The sequence below is a fragment of the Bombina bombina genome, chromosome 6 (genome assembly GCF_027579735.1).
Source record: "Bombina bombina isolate aBomBom1 chromosome 6, aBomBom1.pri, whole genome shotgun sequence".
In the NCBI taxonomy this organism is placed as follows: domain Eukaryota; kingdom Metazoa; phylum Chordata; class Amphibia; order Anura; family Bombinatoridae; genus Bombina; species Bombina bombina.
Genome location: NC_069504.1, coordinates 1,005,959,165 through 1,005,984,604, shown reverse-complemented (window position 1 = coordinate 1,005,984,604; position 25,440 = coordinate 1,005,959,165).

Sequence of the window (25,440 nt, the reverse complement as noted above, 5' to 3'; positions counted from 1 at the left end):
GCCCAGTATTGGAAAGCTGAGATTCCTAATTTCCAGATTATTCTAAATAAAATTGGGTACTATTACCAAATGAGTAACAATGCAGCTATTATGCTGGACATTGTGGAACAGTTTGTCTCTGTCTGGGAACCATGGATTATGTCTTCTGAAGCCAGAGTTGTGGGTTGATATCCTAAGGTTCTGGGAGTACCTATTGCTTATTGAGTTGGGGCCGCAATGTGACCTAATGTGTACGGTTAAATTCATTGATGTTTATATATTATGCTGACCTGCCGAGGTATGCCTCAATGTATTTCAAATTATGTTGATGTGACAATTGCATTTACTTTGTTCTGTAACTAAGAAGAAAAATTCAATAAAAATCTTTTCAATTAAAAGGGATATTAAAAACTTCCCCTTTGTATGTATCAAATTTATTTAAAATGAAGAAAAAAAAAATATTGTCACTAGCCAGATTGATGCAAAAAAGAGTGTGCCAGTTTAGCTTTTCCTGATATTAAACTGTATAACTTAGCGGCCTTAGCCAAAATAGCTCTAGACTGGATAGTGGATTCTAATGCAATATCATCCATTGTGTTTGAAGAAGCTATTGTGGCTCCCTTTGCCTTAAAGGCACTATTACATGTCTCTTCTAAGAAACTCCCTGACAATATAGCTAACCTTACATCAATGAAGAGTGTAATTCTAGCTTGGCAGAAATGCTGCTTGATCTTGGACGTTGATTTTAAATTTTCAGAATTTTTTCCTTTTCAGGGTAACCCAGAATTTTTCCCTGGTTTCTCTCAAACTGTATTTTCACTTGGAATGAAGAAAGTTTTGTTTTTTTATCATCAAGCTATGACTTTGGATGGTCAGACCTTACCATTTAATACACTCTTTAACAATCTGTCCAGATCCAATTTATTCACATATTTTCAGTTAAGACTATGGTGCCGATTTATTACAGTGTGGATAGACATGATACGATGTAGGGTATCATGTCCGCCGCACATCGATAAATCCCGACAGCATACTCTGTCGGCATTTATCATTGCACAAGCAGTTCTTGTGAACTGTTTGTGCAATGCCGCCCCTACAGATTGGACACTAGCAGGGGGTGTCAATCAGCCCGATCGTATAGGATCGGACGGATTGATGTCCGCAGCCTCAGAGCAGGCGTAAAAGTTATGGAGCTGCTTCATAATTGCTGTTTCCACAAGCTCCATTTGGAGCTTGATAATTCAGCCCCATTATATTAACTCTCCATTGTAGAGCCTTGAACCTCTGGATTGTTGGTCATATATCAATGCATGCATTTAAAAGTTCAGGTCAGGTTTATATTCCATTTCATTACTGCATGACATTCTATTGGCTAAACATAGATTATGAGTAGATTACGAGTTTTGCGTTATGAGCGTCTCGGTAATAACTTGCAAGATATTTCCACCGCTCACCTCCCTATAGCGCTGCTATCAGCCAATAGGATTGAGGTCACATTCTATTGGCTGATTGGATCAGCCAATAGGATTGAAGCTCAATCCTATTGGCTGATTGCATCAGCCAATAGGATTTTTTCAACTTTAATTGAAATCGGAATTCAAGGGACACCATCTTGGATGACGTCCCTTAAAGGAACCTTCATTCTTCAGTAGCCATCGACAGAAGAGGATGCTCCGCGCCAGATGTCTTGAAGATGGAGCCGCTCCGCATCAGAAGGATGAAGATAGAAGATGCCGTCTAGATGAAGACTTCTGCCCGCCTGGAGGACCACTTCTTGCCGCTTGGACGAAGACTTCTCCCGGCTTCATTAAGGACTTCTGCCCGCTTGGATAAATACTTCTCCCGGCTTGATGAGGATGGATGTCTGGTTTTAAAAAACTGTAAGTGGATCTTTGGGGGTTAGTGTTAGGTTTGTTTAAGGGTTTATTGGGTGGGTTTTATTTTTAGCTTAGGGTTTTGGCAGAAAAAGAGCTAAATACCCTTTTAAGGGCAATGCCCATCCAAATGCCCTTTTCAGGGCAATGGGGAGCTTAGGTTTTTTTAGATAGGATTTTATTTGGGGGGTTTGGTTGTGTGGGTTGTGTGTTTTACTGTTGGGGGGTTGTTTGTATTTTTTTTTTTACAGGTAAAAGAGCTGATTTCTTTGGGGCAATGCCCTGCAAAAGGCCCTTTTAATTAGTTTAAATAATTGATGATTTCTTTTTTATTTTGTGTAATTTAGTTAATTGTATTTAATTAATGCAATTGATTTAATTGTAGTGCAATGTTAGATGTTAGTGTAAGACAGGTTAGGTTTAATTTTACAGGTAAATTTGTATTTATTTTAACTAGGTAGTTAGTAAATAGTTAATAACTATTTACTAACTAGTCTACCTAGTTAAAATAAATACAAACTTACCTGTGAAATACAAATAAAACATAAGCTAGATACAATATAACTATTAGTTATATTGTAGCTAGCTTAGGTTTTATTTTACAGGTAAGTATTTATTTAGTTTTAAATAGGAATAATTTAGGTATTAATTGTAATTTTTATTTGGAATAATTTAAATTAGGTTAAAGTTAGTGGGTGTTAGGGTTACATTAGGGTTAGACTTAGGGTTAGGGGTTAATAACTTTAGTATAGTGGCGGCGATTTTGGGGGCACCAGATTAGGGGTTAATAACAGTAATGTAGGTTGCGACGATGTTAGGGACAGCAGATTAGGGGTTAATAATATTTAACTAGTGTTTGCGATGCGGGAGTACGGTGGTTTAGGGGTTAATATGTTTATTATAGTGGCGGCGATGTCCGGAGCGGCAGATTAGGGGTTAATAATTTCATTTTAGTGTTTGCGATGCGGGAGGGCCTTGGTTTAGGGGTTAATAGGTAGTTTATGGGTGTTAGTGTACTTTTTAGCACTTTAGTTATGAGTTTTATGTTACAGCATTGTAGCGTAAAACCCATAACTACTGACTTTCAGTTTACGGTACGGATCTTGTAGTTATGGGCTGTACCGCTCACTTTTTGGCCGGACAGGCAAACTCGTAATACCGGCGCTATGGAAGTCCCATTGAAAAAGGACTTTTTGAAAGCTGCGGTAGTTACGTTGCATTATGGCCAAAAATGGGTGCAGTACAGCTATACCTACAAGACTCGTAATAGCAGCAGTAGTGAAAAAGAGCCATAACGCTGCTTTTTCACTCATATAGTAAAACTAATAATCTAGCCGATTGTGAATTATTGGACACTATTTTTTCCTGCAACAAATAAACGAATTGTAAGAAAGTTTTAAAATGCTAAGAAGTTGTAGTTTCCCCTTTGGCTTTAGAGAAGCCCACATAAAACTGATTTATAATATGTATATGACTCTCCGTCTACAGTCAACTCTCCACGTTGTGTGTTTCCAAAAGCATATTTGGTTCATATGTTCATCATTTTCTTTTGGTTTAATAAATTTTATAAAGATAATATTAATATGCAGCTCGAGAATAAGAACATTTATGCTTACCTGATAAATGTATTTCTTTTTTGACACAATGTCAACGGATCATCTAATTACTATTGGGAATATCACTCCTGCCCAGCAGGAGGCAGCAAAGAGCACCACAGCAAAGCTAAATATCACCTCCCTTCCCTCCCACCCCAGTCATTCAACCGAAGTAAAGGAGGAAAGGAAGTAACAAGGTGCAGAGGTGTCTGAAGTTTATAACAAACCAATAACCTGGCTATATAACAGGGCGGGCCGTGGACTCATTGTGTCAAAAAAGAAATACATTTATCAGGTAAGCATAAATTTTCTTTTCTTTTTAATGACACGATGAGTCCACGGATCATCTAAATACTATTTGGAATCAATACCCAAGCTAGAGTACACAGATGATAAGGGAGGGACAAGACATGGAACCTAAATGGAAGGCACCACTGCTTGAAGAACCTTTCTCCCAAAAGCGGCCTCAGCCGAGGCAAAAGTGTCAAATTTATAGAACTTTGAAAAAGTGTGAAGAGACGACCAAGTTGCAGCCTTGCAAATCTGTTCCACAGAAGCTTCTTTTTTAAATGCCCATGAGGAAGCAACAGCCCTCGTGGAATGAGCCGTAACTCTCTCTGGAGGGTGCTGTCCAGCAGTTTCATAGGCAAAACGTATGATACTCTTCAGCCAAAAAGAAAGAGAAGTAGCCAAGGCTTCCTGTCCCTTACGTTTACCCAAGAAAACCACAAACAAGGCAGAAGACTGACGAAAATCCTTAGTCGCCTTAGAGACTGTTAAAACAAAAAGAAATGTTCTGGATCAGGGAATTAGAAAGTATGGTACCAAAAGGTATGAACAGAGAATATGATTGGGCAGTCTTCCTTTAAGAAAGAATATAAGTCTACTAATATTTGAATAATATATGAAAGAAATAATAACAAATAATATATGAAAAAGGCTAAACAGCAATAGGCAAACGTGTGATATTAATTGTTGCTATGTTATAGTCAGCATGATTTTAATCTTTGTGTGTTTTTTAATAAAAGGTGTAAGGATGGTTTTTCACCACAAGAGGGCAGCAGAGCCACTAATAAGGTGGTTGGGGCGAATTGTGATTGTTTTAAAATGTATAAAAGGTGAAGGTAATAAGCACATATGTAAAGCATGAGTAAGGGTTGTTACCCGAAACGTCGCTTATCATTTGGATGTCTGAGTAATCAATAAAGAATTTTGAATAACCTAAGAAGCGCTGTGGACATTTGTTGATTATTGTATCTAAGCCTCTGCAAACTGCCCCCTTATTTCAGTTCTTTTGACAGACATCCATTTTAGCCAATCAGAGCTGGCTCACCTGAACTCCACGTGCGTGAGCACAGTGTTATCTATATGACACACATGAACTAACACCCTCTAGTGGTGAAAAACTGTCAAAATGCCCTGAGAGAATAGGCGGCCTTTAACCCCTTAAGGACACGGCCATTTTTCAATTTCTTTCCCTTAAGGACCAGGGCTATTTTTACATTTCTGCGGTGTTTGTGTTTAGCTGTATTTTTCCTCTTACTCGTTTACTGTACCCACACATATTATATACCGTTTTTCTCGCCACTAAATGGACTTTCTAAAGATACCATTATTTTCATCATATCTTATAATTTACTATTAAAAATATTATAAAATATGAGGAAAAAATGGAAAAAAAACATAATTTATGTAAGAACTTACCTGATAAATTCATTTCTTTCATATTAGCAAGAGTCCATGAGCTAGTGACGTATGGGATATACATTCCTACCAGGAGGGGCAAAGTTTCCCAAACCTCAAAATCCCTATAAATACACCCCTCACCACACCCACAATTCAGTTTAACGAATAGCCAAGAAGTGGGGTGATAAAAAAGTGCGAAAAGCATATAAAATAAGGAATTGGAATAATTGTGCTTTATACAAAATCATAACCACCACAAAAAAAGGGCGGGCCTCATGGACTCTTGCTAATATGAAAGAAATGAATTTATCAGGTAAGTTCTTACATAAATTATGTTTTCTTTCATGTAATTAGCAAGAGTCCATGAGCTAGTGACGTATGGGATAATGATTACCCAAGATGTGGATCTTTCCACACAAGAGTCACTAGAGAGGGAGGGATAAAATAAAGACAGCCAATTCCTGCTGAAAATAATCCACACCCAAAATAAAGTTTAACGAAAAACATAAGCAGAAGATTCAAACTGAAACCGCTGCCTGAAGTACTTTTCTACCAAAAACTGCTTCAGAAGAAGAAAATACATCAAAATGGTAGAATTTAGTAAAAGTATGCAAAGAGGACCAAGTTGCTGCTTTGCAAATCTGAACAACCGAAGCTTCATTCCTAAACGCCCAGGAAGTAGAAACTGACCTAGTAGAATGAGCTGTAATTCTCTGAGGCGGAGTTTTACCCGACTCAACATAGGCAAGATGAATTAAAGATTTCAACCAAGATGCCAAAGAAATGGCAGAAGCTTTCTGGCCTTTTCTAGAACCGGAAAAGATAACAAATAGACTAGAAGTCTTTCTGAAAGATTTAGTAGCTTCAACATAATATTTCAAAGCTCTAACAACATCCAAAGAATGCAACGATTTCTCCTTAGAATTCTTAGGATTAGGACATAATGAAGGAACCACAATTTCTCTACTAATGTTGTTGGAATTCACAACTTTAGGTAAAAATTCAAAAGAAGTTCGCAACACCGCCTTATCCTGATGAAAAATCAGAAAAGGAGACTCACAAGAAAGAGCAGATAATTCAGAAACTCTTCTGGCAGAAGAGATGGCCAAAAGGAACAAAACTTTCCAAGAAAGTAATTTAATGTCCAATGAATGCATAGGTTCAAACGGAGGAGCTTGAAGAGCCCCCAGAACCAAATTCAAACTCCAAGGAGGAGAAATTGACTTAATGACAGGTTTTATACGAACCAAAGCTTGTACAAAACAATGAATATCAGGAAGAATAGCAATCTTTCTGTGAAAAAGAACAGAAAGAGCAGAGATTTGTCCTTTCAAGGAACTTGCGGACAAACCTTTATCTAAACCATCCTGAAGAAAATGTAAAATTCTCGGAATTCTAAAAGAATGCCAAGAAAAATGATGAGAAATACACCAAGAAATATAAGTCTTCCAGACTCTATAATATATCTCTCTAGATACAGATTTACGAGCCTGTAACATAGTATTAATCACAGCGTCAGAGAAACCTCTTTGACGAAGAATCAAGCGTTCAATCTCCATACCTTTAAATTTAAGGATTTCAGATCCTGATGGAAAAAAGGACCTTGTGACAGAAGGTCTGGTCTTAACGGAAGAGTCCACGGTTGGCAAGAGGCCATCCGGACAAGATCCGCATACCAAAACCTGTGAGGCCATGCCGGAGCTACCAGCAGAACAAACGAGCATTCCTTCAGAATCTTGGAGATTACTCTTGGAAGAAGAACTAGAGGCGGAAAGATATAGGCAGGATGATACTTCCAAGGAAGTGATAATGCATCCACTGCCTCCGCCTGAGGATCCCGGGATCTGGACAGATACCTGGGAAGTTTCTTGTTTAGATGGGACGCCATCAAATCTATTTCTGGAAGTTCCCACATTTGAACGATCTGAAGAAATACCTCTGGGTGAAGAGACCATTCGCCCGGATGCAACGTTTGGCGATTGAGATAATCCGCTTCCCAATTGTCTACACCTGGGATATGAACCGCAGAGATTAGACAGGAGCTGGATTCCGCCCAAACCAAAATTCAAGATACTTCTTTCATAGCCAGAGGACTGTGAGTTCCTCCTTGATGATTGATGTATGCCACAGTTGTGACATTGTCTGTCTGAAAACAAATGAACGATTCTCTCTTCAGAAGAGGCCAAAACTGAAGAGCTCTGAAAATTGCATGGAGTTCCAAAATATTGATCGGTAATCTCACCTCCTGAGATTCCCAAACTCCTTGTGCCGTCAGAGATCCCCACACAGCTCCCCAACCTGTGAGACTTGCATCTGTTGAAATTACAGTCCAGGTCGGAAGCACAAAAGAAGCCCCCTGAATTAAACGATGGTGATCTGTCCACCACGTTAGAGAGTGTCGAACAATCGGTTTTAAAGATATTAATTGAGATATCTTTGTGTAATCCTTGCACCATTGATTCAGCATACAAAGCTGAAGAGGTCGCATGTGAAAACGAGCAAAGGGGATCACGTCCGATGCAGCAGTCATAAGACCTAGAATTTCCATGCATAAGGCTACCGAAGGGAATGATTGTGACTGAAGGTTTCGACAAGCTGCCATCAGTTTTAGACGCCTCTTGTCTGTTAAAGACAGAGTCATGGACACTGAATCTATTTGGAAACCCAGAAAGGTTACCCTTGTCTGAGGAATCAATGAACTTTTTGGTAAATTGATCCTCCAACCATGATCTTGAAGAAACAACACAAGTCGATTCGTATGAAATTCTGCTAAATGTAAAGACTGAGCAAGTACCAAGATATCGTCCAAATAAGGAAATACCACAATACCCTGTTCTCTGATTACAGACAGAAGGGCACCGAGAACCTTTGTAAAAATTCTTGGAGCTGTAGCAAGGCCAAACGGCAGAGCCACAAACTGGTAATGCTTGTCCAGAAAAGAGAATCTCAGGAACCGATAATGATCCGGATGAATCGGAATATGCAGCTATGCATCCTGTAAATCTATTGTGGACATATAATTCCCTTGCTGAACAAAAGGCAAGATAGTCCTTACAGTTACCATCTTGAACGTTGGTATCCTTACATAACGATTCAATATTTTTAGATCCAGAACTGGTCTGAAGGAATTCTCCTTCTTTGGTACAATGAAGAGATTTGAATAAAACCCCATCCCCTGTTCCTGAACTGGAACTGGCATAATTACTCCAGTCAACTCTAGATCTGAAACACAATTCAGAAATGCTTGAGCTTTTACTGGATTTACTGGGACACGGGAAAGAAAAAATCTCTTTGCAGGAGGTCTCATCTTGAAACCAATTCTGTACCCTTCTGAAACAATGTTCTGAATCCAAAGATTGTGAACAGAATTGATCCAAATTTCTTTGAAAAAACGTAACCTGCCCCCTACCAGCTGAGCTGGAATGAGGGCCGCACCTTCATGTGGACTTAGAAGCAGGCTTTGCCTTTCTGGCTGCCTTGGATTTATTCCAGATTGGAGATGGTTTCCAAACTGAAACTGCTCCTGAGGATGAAGGATCAGGTTTTTGTTCTTTGTTGAAACGAAAGGAACGAAAACGATTATTAGCTCTGTTTTTACCCTTAGATTTTTTATCCTGTGGTAAAAAAGTTCCTTTCCCACCAGTAACAGTTGAAATAATAGAATCCAACTGAGAACCAAATAATTTGTTACCCTGGAAAGAAATGGAAAGTAGAGTTGATTTAGAAGCCATATCAGCATTCCAAGTTTTAAGCCATAAAGCTCTTCTAGCTAAAATAGCTAGAGACATAAACCTGACATCAACTCTGATAATATCAAAGATGGCATCACAGATAAAATTATTAGCATGCTGAAGAAGAATAATAATATCATGAGAATCATGATGTGTTACTTGTTGCGCTAAGGTTTCCAACCAAAAAGTTGAAGCTGCAGCAACATCAGCCAAAGATATAGCAGGTCTAAGAAGATTACCTGAACACAGATAAGCTTTTCTTAGAAAGGATTCAATTTTCCTATCTAAAGGATCCTTAAACGAAGTACCATCTGACGTAGGAATAGTAGTACGTTTAGCAAGGGTAGAAATAGCCCCATCAACTTTAGGGATTTTGTCCCAAAATTCTAATCTGTCAGACGGCACAGGATATAATTGCTTAAAACGTTTAGAAGGAGTAAATGAATTACCCAATTTATCCCATTCTTTGGAAATTACTGCAGAAATAGCATTAGGAACAGGAAAAACTTCTGGAATAACCACAGGAGATTTAAATACCTTATCCAAACGTTTAGAATTAGTATCAAGAGGACCAGAATCCTCTATTTCTAAAGCAATTAGAACTTCTTTAAGTAAAGAACGAATAAATTCCATTTTAAATAAATATGAAGATTTATCAGCATCAACCTCTGAGACAGAATCCTCTGAACCAGAAGAGTCATCAGAATCAGAATGATGATGTTCATTTAAAAAATTCATCTGTAGGGAGAGAAGTTTTAAAAGATTTTTTACGTTTACTAGAAGGAGAAATAACAGACATAGCCTTCTTTATGGATTCAGAAACAAAATCTCTTATGTTATCAGGAACATTCTGCACCTTAGATGTTGAAGGAACTGCAACAGGCAATGGTACTTTACTAAAGGAAATATTATCTGCATTAACAAGCTTGTCATGACAATCAATACAAACAACAGCTGGAGGAATAGCTACCAAAAGTTTACAGCAGATACACTTAGCTTTGGTAGATCCAGCACTAGACAGCGATTTTCCTGTAGTATCTTCTGACTCAGATGCAACGTGAGACATCTTGCAATATGTAAGAGAAAAAACAACAAAAAGCAAAATTGATCAAATTCCTTAAATGACAGTTTCAGGAATGGGAAAAAATGCCAAAGAACAAGCTTCTAGCAACCAGAAGCAATGAAAAATGAGACTTAAATAATGTGGAGACAAAAGCGACGCCCATATTTTTTAGCGCCAAATAAGACGCCCACATTATTTGGCGCCTAAATGCTTTTTGGCGCCAAAAATGACGCCACATCCGGAACGCCGACATTTTTGGCGCAAAATAACGTCAAAAAATGACGCAGCTTCCGGCGACGCGTATGACGCCGGAAACGGAAAAGAATTTTTGCGCCAAAAAAGTCTGCGCCAAGAATGACGCAATAAAATGAAGCATTTTCAGCCCCCGCGAGCCTAACAGCCCACAGGAAAAATAGTCAAATTTTTGAAGGTAAGAAAAAATGATTAAATCAAATGCATTATCCCAAATATGAAACTGACTGTCTGAAAAATAAGGAAAGTTGAACATTCTGAGTCAAGGCAAATAAATGTTTGAATACATATATTTAGAACTTTATAAACAAAGTGCCCAACCATAGCTTAGAGTGTCACAGAAAATAAGATATACTTACCCCAGGACACTCATCTACATGTTTGTAGAAAGCCAAACCAGTACTGAAACGAGAATCAGCAGAGGTAATGGTATATATAAGAGTATATCGTCGATCTGAAAAGGGAGGTAAGAGATGAATCTCTACGACCGATAACAGAGAACCTATGAAATAGACCCCGTAGAAGGAAATCACTGCATTCAAATAGGCAATACTCTCCTCACATCCCTCTGACATTCACTGCACGCTGAGAGGAAAACCGGGCTCCAACTTGCTGCGGAGCGCATATCAACGTAGAATCTAGCACAAACTTACTTCACCACCTCCATCGGAGGCAAAGTTTGTAAAACTGAATTGTGGGTGTGGTGAGGGGTGTATTTATAGGCATTTTGAGGTTTGGGAAACTTTGCCCCTCCTGGTAGGAATGTATATCCCATACGTCACTAGCTCATGGACTCTTGCTAATTACATGAAAGAAACACACTTTTTCTAACTTTGACCCCCAAAATCTGTTACACATCTACAACCACCAAAAAACAACCATGCTAAATAGTTCTGAGTTTAGAAATACCCAATGTTTACATGTTCTTTGCTTTTTTTGCAAGTTATAGGGCCATAAATACAAGTAGCACTTTGCTATTTCAAAACCACTTTTTTTCAAAATGAGCGCTAGTTACATTGGAACCCTGATATCTGTCGGAAATACCTAAATATCCCTTGACATGTATATATTTTTTTTTAGAAGACATCCCAAAGTATTGATCTAGGCCCATTTTGGTATATTTCATGCCACCATTTCACCGCCAAATGCGATCAAATAAAAAAAAAATGTTAACTTTTTCACAAACTTTAGGTTTCTCACAGAAATTATTTACAAACAACTTGTGCAATTATGGCATAAATGGTTGTAAGTGCTTCTCTGGGATCCCCTTTGTTCAGAAATAGCAGACTTATATGGCTTTGGCGTTGCTTTTTGGTAATTAGAAGGCTGCTAAATGCCACTGCGCGCCACACGTGTTTTATGCCCAGCAGTGAAGGGGTTAATTAGGGAGCATGTAGGGAGCTTGTAGAGTTAATTTTAGCTTTAGTGTAGTGTAGTAGACAACCCAAAGTATTGATCTAGGCCCATTTTGGTAAATTTAATGCCACCATTTCACCGCCAAATGCGATCAAATTTAAAAAAAAACATAATTTATGTAAGAACTTACCTGATAAATTCATTTCTTTCATATTAACAAGAGTCCATGAGCTAGTGACGTATGGGATATACATTCCTACCAGGAGGGGCAAAGTTTCCCAAACCTTAAAATGCCTATAAATACACCCCTCACCACACCCACAAATCAGTTTAACGAATAGCCAAGAAGTGGGGTGATAAGAAAAAAAGTGCGAAGCATATAAAATAAGGAATTGGAATAATTGTGCTTTATACAAAAAAATCATAACCACCACAAAAAAGGGTGGGCCTCATGGACTCTTGTTAATATGAAAGAAATGAATTTATCAGGTAAGTTCTTACATAAATTATGTTTTCTTTCATGTAATTAACAAGAGTCCATGAGCTAGTGACGTATGGGATAATGACTACCCAAGATGTGGATCTTTCCACACAAGAGTCACTAGAGAGGGAGGGATAAAATAAAGACAGCCAATTCCTGCTGAAAATAATCCACACCCAAAATAAAGTTTAACGAAAAACATAAGCAGAAGATTCAAACTGAAATCGCTGCCTGAAGAACTTTTCTACCAAAAACTGCTTCAGAAGAAGAAAATACATCAAAATGGTAGAATTTAGTAAAAGTATGCAAAGAGGACCAAGTTGCTGCTTTGCAGATCTGGTCAACCGAAGCTTCATTCCTAAACGCCCAGGAAGTAGATACTGACCTAGTAGAATGAGCTGTAATTCTCTGAGGCGGAATTTTACCCGACTCAACATAGGCAAGATGAATTAAAGATTTCAACCAAGATGCCAAAGAAATGGCAGAAGCTTTCTGGCCTTTTCTAGAACCGGAAAAGATAACAAATAGACTAGAAGTCTTACGGAAAGATTTCGTAGCTTCAACATAATATTTCAAAGCTCTAACAACATCCAAAGAATGCAACGATTTCTCCTTAGAATTCTTAGGATTAGGACATAATGAAGGAACCACAATTTCTCTACTAATGTTGTTGGAATTCACAACCTTAGGTAAAAATTCAAAAGAAGTTCGCAACACCGCCTTATCCTGATGAAAAATCAGAAAAGGAGACTCACAAGAAAGAGCAGATAATTCAGAAACTCTTCTAGCAGAAGAGATGGCCAAAAGGAACAAAACTTTCCAAGAAAGTAATTTAATGTCCAATGAATGCATAGGTTCAAACGGAGGAGCTTGAAGAGCTCCCAGAACCAAATTCAAACTCCAAGGAGGAGAAATTGACTTAATGACAGGTTTTATACGAACCAAAGCTTGTACAAAACAATGAATATCAGGAAGAATAGCAATCTTTCTGTGAAAAAGAACAGAAAGAGCGGAGATTTGTCCTTTCAAAGAACTTGCGGACAAACCCTTATCTAAACCATCCTGAAGAAACTGTAAAATTCTCGGTATTCTAAAAGAATGCCAAGAAAAATGATGAGAAAGACACCAAGAAATATAAGTCTTCCAGACTCTATAATATATCTCTCGAGATACAGATTTACGAGCCTGTAACATAGTATTAATCACGGAGTCAGAGAAACCTCTTTGACCAAGAATCAAGCGTTCAATCTCCATACCTTTAAATTTAAGGATTTCAGATCCGGATGGAAAAAAGGACCTTGCGACAGAAGGTCTGGTCTTAACGGAAGAGTCCATGGTTGGCAAGATGCCATCCGGACAAGATCCGCATACCAAAACCTGTGAGGCCATGCCGGAGCTATTAGCAGAACAAACGAGCATTCCCTCAGAATCTTGGAGATTACTCTTGGAAGAAGAACTAGAGGCGGAAAGATATAGGCAGGATGATACTTCCAAGGAAGTGATAATGCATCCACTGCCTCCGCCTGAGGATCCCGGGATCTGGACAGATACCTGGGAAGTTTCTTGTTTAGATGAGAGGCCATCAGATCTATCTCTGGGAGCCCCCACATTTGAACAATCTGAAGAAATACCTCTGGGTGAAGAGACCATTCACCCGGATGCAACGTTTGGCGACTGAGATAATCCGCTTCCCAATTGTCTACACCTGGGATATGAACCGCAGAGATTAGACAGGAGCTGGATTCCGCCCAAACCAAAATTCGAGATACTTCTTTCATAGCCAGAGGACTGTGAGTCCCTCCTTGATGATTGATGTATGCCACAGTTGTGACATTGTCTGTCTGAAAACAAATGAACGATTCTCTCTTCAGAAGAGGCCAAAACTGAAGAGCTCTGAAAATTGCACGGAGTTCCAAAATATTGATCGGTAATCTCACCTCCTGAGATTCCCAAACTCCTTGTGCCGTCAGAGATCCCCACACAGCTCCCCAACCTGTGAGACTTGCATCTGTTGAAATTACAGTCCAGGTCGGAAGAACAAAAGAAGCCCCCTGAATTAAACGATGGTGATCTGTCCACCACGTTAGAGAGTGTCGAACAATCGGTTTTAAAGATATTAATTGATATATCTTCGTGTAATCCCTGCACCATTGGTTCAGCATACAGAGCTGAAGAGGTCGCATGTGAAAACGAGCAAAGGGGATCGCGTCCGATGCAGCAGTCATAAGACCTAGAATTTCCATGCATAAGGCTACCGAAGGGAATGATTGAGACTGAAGGTTTCGACAAGCTGTAATCAATTTTAGACGTCTCTTGTCTGTTAAAGACAGAGTCATGGACACTGAATCTATCTGGAAACCCAGAAAGGTTACCCTTGTTTGAGGAATCAAAGAACTTTTTGGTAAATTGATCCTCCAACCATGATCTTGAAGAAACAACACAAGTCGATTCGTATGAGACTCTGCTAAATGTAAAGACTGAGCAAGTACCAAGATATCGTCCAAATAAGGAAATACCACAATACCCTGTTCTCTGATTACAGACAGAAGGGCACCGAGAATTTTTGTGAAAATTCTTGGAGCTGTAGCAAGGCCAAACGGTAGAGCCACAAATTGGTAATGCTTGTCTAGAAAAGAGAATCTCAGGAACTGATAATGATCTGGATGAATCGGAATATGCAGATATGCATCCTGTAAATCTATTGTGGACATATAATTCCCTTGCTGAACAAAAGGCAATATAGTCCTTACAGTTACCATCTTGAACGTTGGTATCCTTACATAACGATTCAATAATTTTAGATCCAGAACTGGTCTGAAGGAATTCTCCTTCTTTGGTACAATGAAGAGATTTGAATAAAACCCCATCCCCTGTTCCGGAACTGGAACTGGCATAATTACTCCAGCCAACTCTAGATCTGAAACACAATTCAGAAATGCTTGAGCTTTCACTGGATTTACTGGGACACGGGAAAGAAAAAATCTCTTTGCAGGAGGTCTCATCTTGAAACCAATTCTGTACCCTTCTGAAACAATGTTCTGAATCCAAAGATTGTGAACAGAATTGATCCAAATTTCTTTGAAAAAACGTAACCTGCCCCCTACCAGCTGAACTGGAATGAGGGCCGTACCTTCATGTGAACTTAGAAGCAGGCTTTGCCTTTCTAGCAGGCTTGGATTTATTCCAGACTGGAGATGGTTTCCAAACTGAAACTGCTCCTGAGGACGAAGGATCAGGCTTTTGTTCTTTGTTGAAACGAAAGGAACGAAAACGATTGTTAGCCCTGTTTTTACCTTTAGATTTTTTATCCTGTGGTAAAAAAGTTCCTTTCCCACCAGTAACAGTTGAAATAATAGAATCCAACTGAGAACCAAATAATTTGTTTCCCTGGAAAGAAATGGAAAGTAGAGTTGATTTAGAAGCCATATCAGCATTCCAAGTCTTAAGCCATAAAGCTCTTCTGGCTAAGATAGCCAGAGACATAAACCTAACATCAACTCTAATAATATCAAAAATGGCATCACAGATAAAATTATTAGCATGCTGGAGAAGAATAATAATATCATGAGAATCACGATTTGTTACTTGTTGCACTAGAGTTTCCAACCAAAAAGTTGAAGCTGCAGCAACATCAGCCAATGATATAGCAGGTCTAAGAAGATTACCTGAACACAGATAAGCTTTTCTTAGAAAAGATTCAATTTTTCTATCTAAAGGATCCTTAAACGAGGTACCATCTGACGTAGGAATGGTAGTACGTTTAGCAAGGGTAGAAATAGCCCCATCAACTTTAGGGATTTTGTCCCAAAATTCTAACCTGTCAGGCGGAACAGGATATAATTGCTTAAAACGTTTAGAAGGAGTAAATGAATTACCCAATTTATCCCATTCTTTGGAAATTACTGCAGAAATAGCATTAGGAACAGGAAAAACTTCTGGAATAACCGCAGGAGCTTTAAAAACCTTATCCAAACGTATAGAATTAGTATCAAGAGGACTAGAATCCTCTATTTCTAAAGCAATTAGTACTTCTTTAAGTAAAGAGCGAATAAATTCCATCTTAAATAAATATGAAGATTTATCAGCATCAATCTCTGAGATAGAATCCTCTGAACCAGAAGAGTCCAAAGAATCAGAATGATGGTGTTCATTTAAAAATTCATCTGTAGAGAGAGAAGATTTAAAAGACTTTTTACGTTTACTAGAAGGAGAAATAACAGACAAAGCCTTCTTTATGGATTCAGAAACAAAATCTCTTATGTTATCAGGAACATTCTGCACCTTAGATGTTGAGGGAACTGCAACAGGCAATGGTACATTACTAAAGGAAATATTATCTGCTTTAACAAGTTTGTCATGACAATTATTACAAACAACAGCTGGAGGAATAGCTACCAAAAGTTTACAGCAGATACACTTAGCTTTGGTAGATCCAGCAGGCAGTGATTTTCCTGTAGTATCTTCTGGCTCAGATGCAACGTGAGACATCTTGCAATATGTAAGAGAAAAAACAACATATAAAGCAAAATAGATCAAATTCCTTATAAGACAGTTTCAGGAATGGGAAAGAATGCCAAATATCAAGCTTCTAGCAACCAGAAGCAAATGAAAAATGAGACTGAAATAATGTGGAGACAAAAGCGACGCCCATATTTTTTAGCGCCAAATAAGACGCCCACATTATTTGGCGCCTAAATGCTTTTGGCGCCAAAAATGACGCCACATCCGGAACGCCGACATTTTTGGCGCAAAATAACGTCAAAAAATGACGCAACTTCCGGCGACACGTATGACGCCGGAAACGGAAAAGAATTTTTGCGCCAAAAAAGTCCGCGCCAAGAATGACGCAATAAAATGAAGCATTTTCAGCCCCCGCGAGCCTAACAGCCCACAGGGAAAAAAGTCAAATTTTTGAGGTAAGAAAAATATGATAATTCAATGCATAATCCCAAATATGAAACTGACTGTCTGAAAATAAGGAAAGTTGAACATTCTGAGTCAAGGCAAATAAATGTTTGAATACATATATTTAGAACTTTATAAATAAAGTGCCCAACCATAGCTTAGAGTGTCACAGAAAATAAGACTTACTTACCCCAGGACACTCATCTACATGTTTGTAGAAAGCCAAACCAGTACTGAAACGAGAATCAGTAGAGGTAATGGTAAATATAAGAGTATATCGTCGATCTGAAAAGGGAGGTAAGAGATGAATCTCTACGACCGATAACAGAGAACCTTATGAAATAGACCCCGTAGAAGGAGATCACTGCATTCAATAGGCAATACTCTCTTCACATCCCTCTGACATTCACTGCACGCTGAGAGGAAAACCGGGCTCCAACTTGCTGCGGAGCGCATATCAACGTAGAATCTAGCACAAACTTACTTCACCACCTCCCTTGGAGGCAAAGTTTGTAAAAACTGATTTGTGGGTGTGGTGAGGGGTGTATTTATAGGCATTTTAAGGTTTGGGAAACTTTGCCCCTCCTGGTAGGAATGTATATCCCATACGTCACTAGCTCATGGACTCTTGTTAATTACATGAAAGAAAACGTAATTTTTTTCGCAATTTTAGGTTTCTCACTGGAATTATTTACAAACAGCTTGTGCAATTATGGCACAAATGGTTGTAAATGCTTCTCTGGTATCCCCTTTGTTCAGAAATAGCAGACATATATGGCTTTGGCAATGTTTTTTGGTAATTAGAAGGCTGCTAAATGCCGCTGCACATCACACGTGTATTATGGCTAGCAGTGAAGGGGTTAATTAGGGATCTTGTAGGGAGCTTGCAGGGTTAATTTTAGCTTTAGTGTAGAGATCAGCCTCCCACCTGACACATCAGACCCACTGATCCCTCCCAAACAGCTCTCTTCCCTCCCCCACCCCACAATTGTCCCCGCCATCTTAAGTACTGGCAGAAAGTCTGCCAGTACTAAAATAAAAGGTATCTTTTTTTTTTCCTTTTTTTTTTTGGGAGCATATTTACATATGCTGCTGTGTAGGATCCCCCCCCAAACAGCTCTCTAACCCTCCCCCTCTACATTATTGGGAGCCATCTTGGGTACTGGCAGCTGTCTGCCAGTACCCAGTTTACAAAAAAAATGTATATTTTTTATTTTTCCCCCACTTTTCTGTAGTGTAGCTTCCCCCCCCCCAAGACTAAACCCCCACCCCCTCCCAGATCCCTTCGATTAACATATTTATCCCCCCTCTCTCCCTCTAAATAGAAACCACTGTTCCATAGTGTAATGGTTCCCACCCGCTCCCTCCCCGTGCACGCGCCCGCCCGCCTCCCCTGTGCACGCGCGCGCGTCCGTGCGCGCCCCCAGAAATCCCGCCCACGATCCCGCCCACCGGTAAGCCATCGATCGCCGCCCACCCGCCTCCCACGTCTGCTCCCACCCACCAACGATCGCGGCATCGATGTCCGGTGCAGAGAGGGCCACAGAGTGGCTCTCTCTGCATCGGATGGGGAAAAATGTTATTGCAGTGATGCCTCGATATCGAGGCATCACTACAATAACCGGAAAGTGGCTGGAAACGATCAGGATCGCTTCCAGCCGCTTTCAACCCTAACGTCGTACAGGGTACGTCGCTGGTCTTTAAAGACCAGTTTGTGCAAGACGTACCCTGTACGACGCGTGTCGTTAAGGGGTTAAGGGCTTAGAAATTAGCATATGAACCTCCTAGGTTTAGCTTTCAACTAAGAATACCAAGATAACAAAGCAAAATTGGTGATAAAAGTATATTGGAAAATTGTTTAAAATTACATTCTCTATCTGAATCATGACAATTTATTTTGGACTAGACTGTCACTTTAAATTTTGAAGACGACCCACTAAGCCATTTGAGAACTATAAATACTATTATTTTATTGGTACTTTATCTCATCCTGAAAAACTGGAAGGCTTCTTCAGTTCCAGGATTGTCACTACTTTTTAAGGAAATTCAAAGCCAAATCATATTTGAAACTTATAACAGCTCTCCTTTCTCAGAAAAAAAATAAAAATCTTTTTTAATAAATGGCTCCAGATAATTAAAACCTATCCTCTTCCTACACAGAAGTAGATTTCAACCTCTTTTCGTAGGTCAAATAGCTTCTGTGACTTTTTCTGTGGCTTTTTCACTCCTGCTGGTATTACGAGTCTTGCAGGTTTAGGGGCACCGTACACTTTTTTTGGCCGTACCGCAAATTAACTTGCGCAATTTGCGTAAAGTCTTTTTTCAATGGGACTTCCATAGCGCCGGTATTACAAGCTTTTTCTGGGAGGCCAAAAAGTGAGCGGTACAGCCTATCCCTCAAGATTCGTAACGCAATCTAAAGTCAGTAGTTATGAGTTTTACGCTACAAAGCTGTAGCATAAAACTCATAACTAAAGTGCTAAAAAGTACACTAACACCCATAAACTACCTATTAATCCCTAAACCGAGGCCCTCCCGCATCGCAAACACTAAAATAAAATTATTAACCCCTAATCTGCCGCACCGGACATCGTCGCCACTATAATAAACATATTAACCCCTAAACCGCCGCACTCCCGCCTCGCAAACACTAGTTAAATATTATTAACCCCTAATCTGCCTCCCCTAACATCGCCGCCACCTACCTACATTTATTAACCCCTAATCTGCTGCCCCCGTCGCCGCCACTATACTAAATTTATTAACCCCTAAACCTAAGTCTAACCCTAACCCTAACACCCCCTAACTTAAATATAATTAGAATAAATCTAAATAAAAATTCCTATCATTACCTAAATTATTCCTATTTAAAACTAAATACTTGCCTGTAAAATAAACCCTAAGCTAGCTACAATATAACTAATAGTTACAGTGTAGCTAGCTTAGGGTTTATTTTTATTTTACAGGCAAGTTTGTATTTATTTTAACTAGGTAGAATAGTTACTAAATAGTCATTAGTTATTTACTAACTACCTAGTTAAAATAAATACAAATTTGCCTGTAAAATAAAACCTAACCTGTCTAACACTAACACCTAACATTACACTACAATTAAATAAATGAAATTAATTAAATACAATTACCTAAATTACATAAAATAACAAAAATAAATTATCAGATATTTAAGCTAATTACACCTAATCTAATAGCTCTATCAAAATAAAAAAAGCCCCCCCCCCCAGCCTAAACTAAACTACCAATAGCCCTTAAAAGGGCCTTTTGCGGGGCATTGCCCCAAAGAAATCAGCTCTTTTACCTGTAAAAAAAACAAAAAAAACAACCCCCCAACAGTTAAACCCACCACCCACACAACCAACCCCCCAAATAAAATCCTAACTAAAAAAACCTAAGCTCCCCATTGCCCTGAAAAGGGCATTTGTATGGGCATTGCCCTTAAAAGGGCATTTATCTCTTTTTCAGCCCAAAATCCCTAATCGAAAAATAAAACCCACCCAAAAAACCCTTAAAAAAACCTAACACTAACCCCCGAAGATCCACTTACAGTTTTGAAGACCGGACATCCATCCTCAATGAAGCCAGGAGAAGTCTTCATCCAAGCGGCAAGAAGTCCTCAACGAAGCCGGGAGAAGTCTTCATCCAAGCCGGCAGAAGTGGTCCTCCAGATGAGCAGGTCTTCATCCAGACGGCATCTTCTATCTTCATCCATCCGGAGCAGAGCGGCTCCTTCTTCAAGACATCCAGCGCAGGGCATCCTCTTCTTCCGACGACTAACGACGAATGAAGGTTCCTTTATATGACATCATCCAAGATGGCGTCCCTTTAATTCTGATTGGCTGATAGAATTCTATCAGCCAATCGGAATTAAAAGTGAAAAAATCCTATTGGCTGATGCAATTAGCCAATAGGATTGAGCTTCAATCCTATTGGCTGATCCGATCAGCCAATAGGATTGAGCTCGCATTCTATTGGCTGATAGGAACAGCCAATAGAATGCAAGCTCAATTCTATCAGCCAATTGGAATTAAAGGTGAAAAAATCCTATTGGCTGATGCAATCAGCCAATAGGATTGAGCTGCAATCCTATTGGCTGATCCGATCAGCCAATAGGATTGAGCTCACATTCTATTGGCTGATTGGCACAGCCAATAGTATGCAAGCTCAATCCTATTGGCTGATTGCATCAGCCAATAGGTTTGAAGCTCAATCCTATTGGCTGATTGCATCAGCCAATAGGATTTTTCACCTTTAATTCCGATTGGCTGATAGAATTCTATCAGCCAATCGGAATTCAAGGGACGCCATCTTGGATGACGTCATTTAAAGGAACCTTCATTCGTCGTTAGTCGTCGGAAGAAGAGGATGTTCCGCGCCGGATGTCTTGAAGATGGAGCCGTTCCGCGCCAGATGGATGAAGATAGAAGATGCCGTCAGGATGAAGATTTCTGCCTGTCTGGAGGACCACTTCTGCCAGCTTGGATGAAGACTTCTCACGGCTTCGTTGAGGACTTCTTGCCGCTTGGATGAAGACTTCTCCCGGCTTCGTTGAGGATGGATGTCCGATCTTCAAAACTGTAAGTGGATCTTCGGAGGTTAGTGTTAGGTTTTTTTAAGGATTTTTTGGGTGGGTTTTATTTTTAGATTAGGGCTTTTGGGCTGAAAAAGAGCTAAATGCCCTTTTAAGGGCAATGCCCATACAAATGCCCTTTTCAGGGCAATGGGGAGCTTAGGTTTTTTAGTTAGGATTTTATTTGGGGGGTTGGTTGTGTGGGTGGTGGGTTTTACTGTTGTGGGGATGTTTGCATTTTTTTTTACAGGTAAAAGAGCTGATTTCTTTGGGGCAATGTCCCACAAAAGGCCATTTTAAGGGCTATTGGCAGTTTCATTTAGGCTAGGGTTTTTTTTATTTTGGGGGGGCTTTTTTATTTTGATAGGACTATTAGATTAGGTGTAATTAGTTTAAATATCTGATAATTTCTTTTTTTATTTTGTGTAATTTAGTGTGCGTTTTTTTGTGATTTAGGTAATTGTATTTAATTAAATTAATTTATTTAATTGTAGTATAATGTTAGGTGTTAGTGTAACTCAGGTTAGGTTTTATTTTACAGGTAAATTTGTATTTATTTTAACTAGGTAGTTAGTAAATAGTTAATAACTATTTAGTAACTATTCTACCTAGTTAAAATAAATACAAACTTGCCTGTAAATCAAAAATAAACCCTAAGCTAGCTTCAATGTAACTATTAGTTATATTGTAGCTACCTTAGGGTTTATTTTACAGGTAAGTATTTAGTTTTAAATAGGAATTATTTAGGTAATGATAGTAGGTTTTATTTAGATTTATTTTAATTATATTAAAGTTAAGGGGTGTTAGGGTTAGGGTTAGACTTAGGGTTAGGTTTAGGGGTTAATAAATTTAGTATAGTGGCGGCGACAATGGGGGCGGCAGATTAGGGGTTAATAAATATAGGTAAGTGGCAGCGATGTTAGGTGCGGCAGATTAGTGGTTAATAATATTTAACTAGTGTTTGCGAGGCGGGAGTGCGGCGGTTTAGTGGTTAAAATGTTTATTATAGTTGTGGCGATGTCCGGAGCGGCAGATTAGGGGTTAATAAGTATAATGTAGGTGTCGGCGATGTCGGGGACGGCAGATTAGGGGTTAATAAGTATAATGTAGGTGGCGGCGATGTCCGGAGCGGCAGATTAGGGGTTAATAAGTATAATGTAGGTGTCAGCGATGTCGGGGATGGCAGATTAGGGGTTAATAAGTGTAAGATTAGGGGTGTTTAGACTCGGGTTCATGTTAGGGTGTTAGGTGTAAACATAAAATTTGTTTCCCCATAGGAATCAATGGGGCCTCGTTACGGAGCTTTACGCTGCTTTTTTGCAGGTGTTAGACTTTTTTTTCAGCCGGCTTTCCCCATTGATGTCTATAGGGAAATCGTACACGAGCACGTAAAACTAGCTCACCGTGGCTTTCAGCAGCGCTGGTATTGGAGTGCGGTATTGAGCTCAATTTTGCTCTACACTCACTTCTTGCCTGTTAACGCTGGGTTTATGAAAACCTGTAATACCAGCGCTGTAGGAAAGTGAGCGGTGATAATAACGTGCAAGTTATTACTACACCCCTCATACCGCAAAACTCACAATCTAGCCGTTAGTAATTTCAGCATAAGTTAATATACAGATACAGAATATGATAGTTTACTAAGAAGTTTTTTATCTCGTTCTGTGCAAGGATCAGTTAGATATAAATGCACAATTTATCTCCAGCAAATTGCTGATCTTGCAGAGAATACAGTTTTTTATCTGCTGTAAATGTGAAATAATTATTGCATGATGTGCAAGAACTGAATGTTTACTGTGTAAGCTTTCCTCTGTCCCTTTCCATTGGACTCTTCTCAAGGGCATTTTGCTTTGTGTCTGTACCCATGACCCCAGTTTCACACAGAAATTCCTTATGCACCTTTAACCCTTTCTTTTAATACTTCAGATAATTAGTCAGGGCCAATTTTTAATACAAAATATTTTATGTTCTTTCAAACTTGAAAAAACATGTTTAGGAAAAGTTTTTTTATACATTATTTACCATTCATATCTACCTTTTCATCTACCTCTTAAAAACTAAATTATTTGATATTAAATTAATTCAACAGTGCAAAAAATTACCTTTAGATCAGTTCAGCTGTAAAGCTTATACATTGTGTACATTTTATCCCCAAAAGCTTACAACTTCTTCATTGTTATACCAAAAATGACCTTACAAGCAAGTCACAAACCATCAGCTTGGTTGAGCTATACAGAAAAAAAGTGATTTGAAAATTCAATTCACCCTGCACTTTAATGAAAACACATTATTAACACATTATTTGATGTTTTGTTTTGTGAATTTAATTTATTTTTGAAAATATGCACTCATTTCAAATCTGATGACTGCAACACACTCCAAAGAAGTTGGGAAAGTCAACTGTTTACCACTGTGTAACATCACCTTTTCTTTTAATAACACTCATTAAGCATTTGGGCACTGAAGACACCAGTTGGTTAAGTTTAGCAAGCGGAAATATTTCCCCATTCATCAGCTGCACAACTGTACGAGGCTTTCGTTGCCACACATGCCTTGCTAGCACCCGCATGTTCTGCTTATGCAACCATGCACTTGTAATCAGAGCAGAAGGTGGACTGAACAAAAAGAGGGGAAACACTTGAGAGCGTGTTAACCCTCATAAAGTATGCACATGTAGCACTCTAGGTCCTGACTAAAAGGCAGTATGAGTCACAAGTGGGGTACAATAAAAACAGAATTTATGCTTACCTGATAAATTACTTTCTCCAACGGTGTGTCCGGTCCACGGCGTCATCCTTACTTGTGGGATATTCTCTTCCCCAACAGGAAATGGCAAAGAGTCCCAGCAAAGCTGGCCATATAGTCCCTCCTAGGCTCCGCCCACCCCAGTCATTCGACCGACGGACAGGAGGAAATATATATAGGAGAAACCATATGGTACCGTGGTGACTGTAGTTAGAGAAAATAATTCATCAGACCTGATTAAAAAACCAGGGCGGGCCGTGGACCGGACACACCGTTGGAGAAAGTAATTTATCAGGTAAGCATAAATTCTGTTTTCTCCAACATTGGTGTGTCCGGTCCACGGCGTCATCCTTACTTGTGGGAACCAATACCAAAGCTTTAGGACACGGATGAAGGGAGGGAGCAAATCAGGTTACCTAAACGGAAGGCAACCCCAGCTTGCAAAACCTTTCTCCCAAAAATAGCCTCCGAAGAAGCAAAAGTATCAAATTTGTAAAATTTGGCAAAAGTGTGCAGTGAAGACCAAGTCGCTGCCTTACATATCTGGTCAACAGAAGCCTCGTTCTTGAAGGCCCATGTGGAAGCCACAGCCCTAGTGGAGTGAGCTGTGATTCTTTCAGGAGGCTGCCGTCCGGCAGTCTCATAAGCCAATCGGATGATGCTTTAAAGCCAAAAGGAAAGAGAGGTAGAAGTCGCTTTTTGACCTCTCCTTTTACCAGAATAAACAACAAACAAGGAAGATGTTTGTCTGAAATCTTTTGTAGCCTCTAAATAGAATTTTAGAGCACGGACTACGTCCAAATTGTGTAACAAACGTTCCTTCTTTGAAACTGGATTCGGACACAAAGAAGGTACAACTATCTCCTGGTTAATATTTTTGTTAGAAACAACCTTAGGAAGAAAACCAGGCTTAGTACGCAAAACCACCTTATCTGCATGGAACACCAGATAGGGCGGAGAACACTGCAGAGCAGATAACTCTGAAACTCTTCTAGCAGAAGAAATTGCAACCAAAAACAAAACTTTCCAAGATAGTAACTTAATATCTATGGAATGTAAAGGTTCAAACGGAACCCCTTGAAGAACTGAAAGAACTAGATTTAGACTCCAGGGAGGAGTCAAAGGTCTGTAAACAGGCTTGATCCTAACCAGAGCCTGAACAAATGCTTGAACATCTGGCACAGCTGC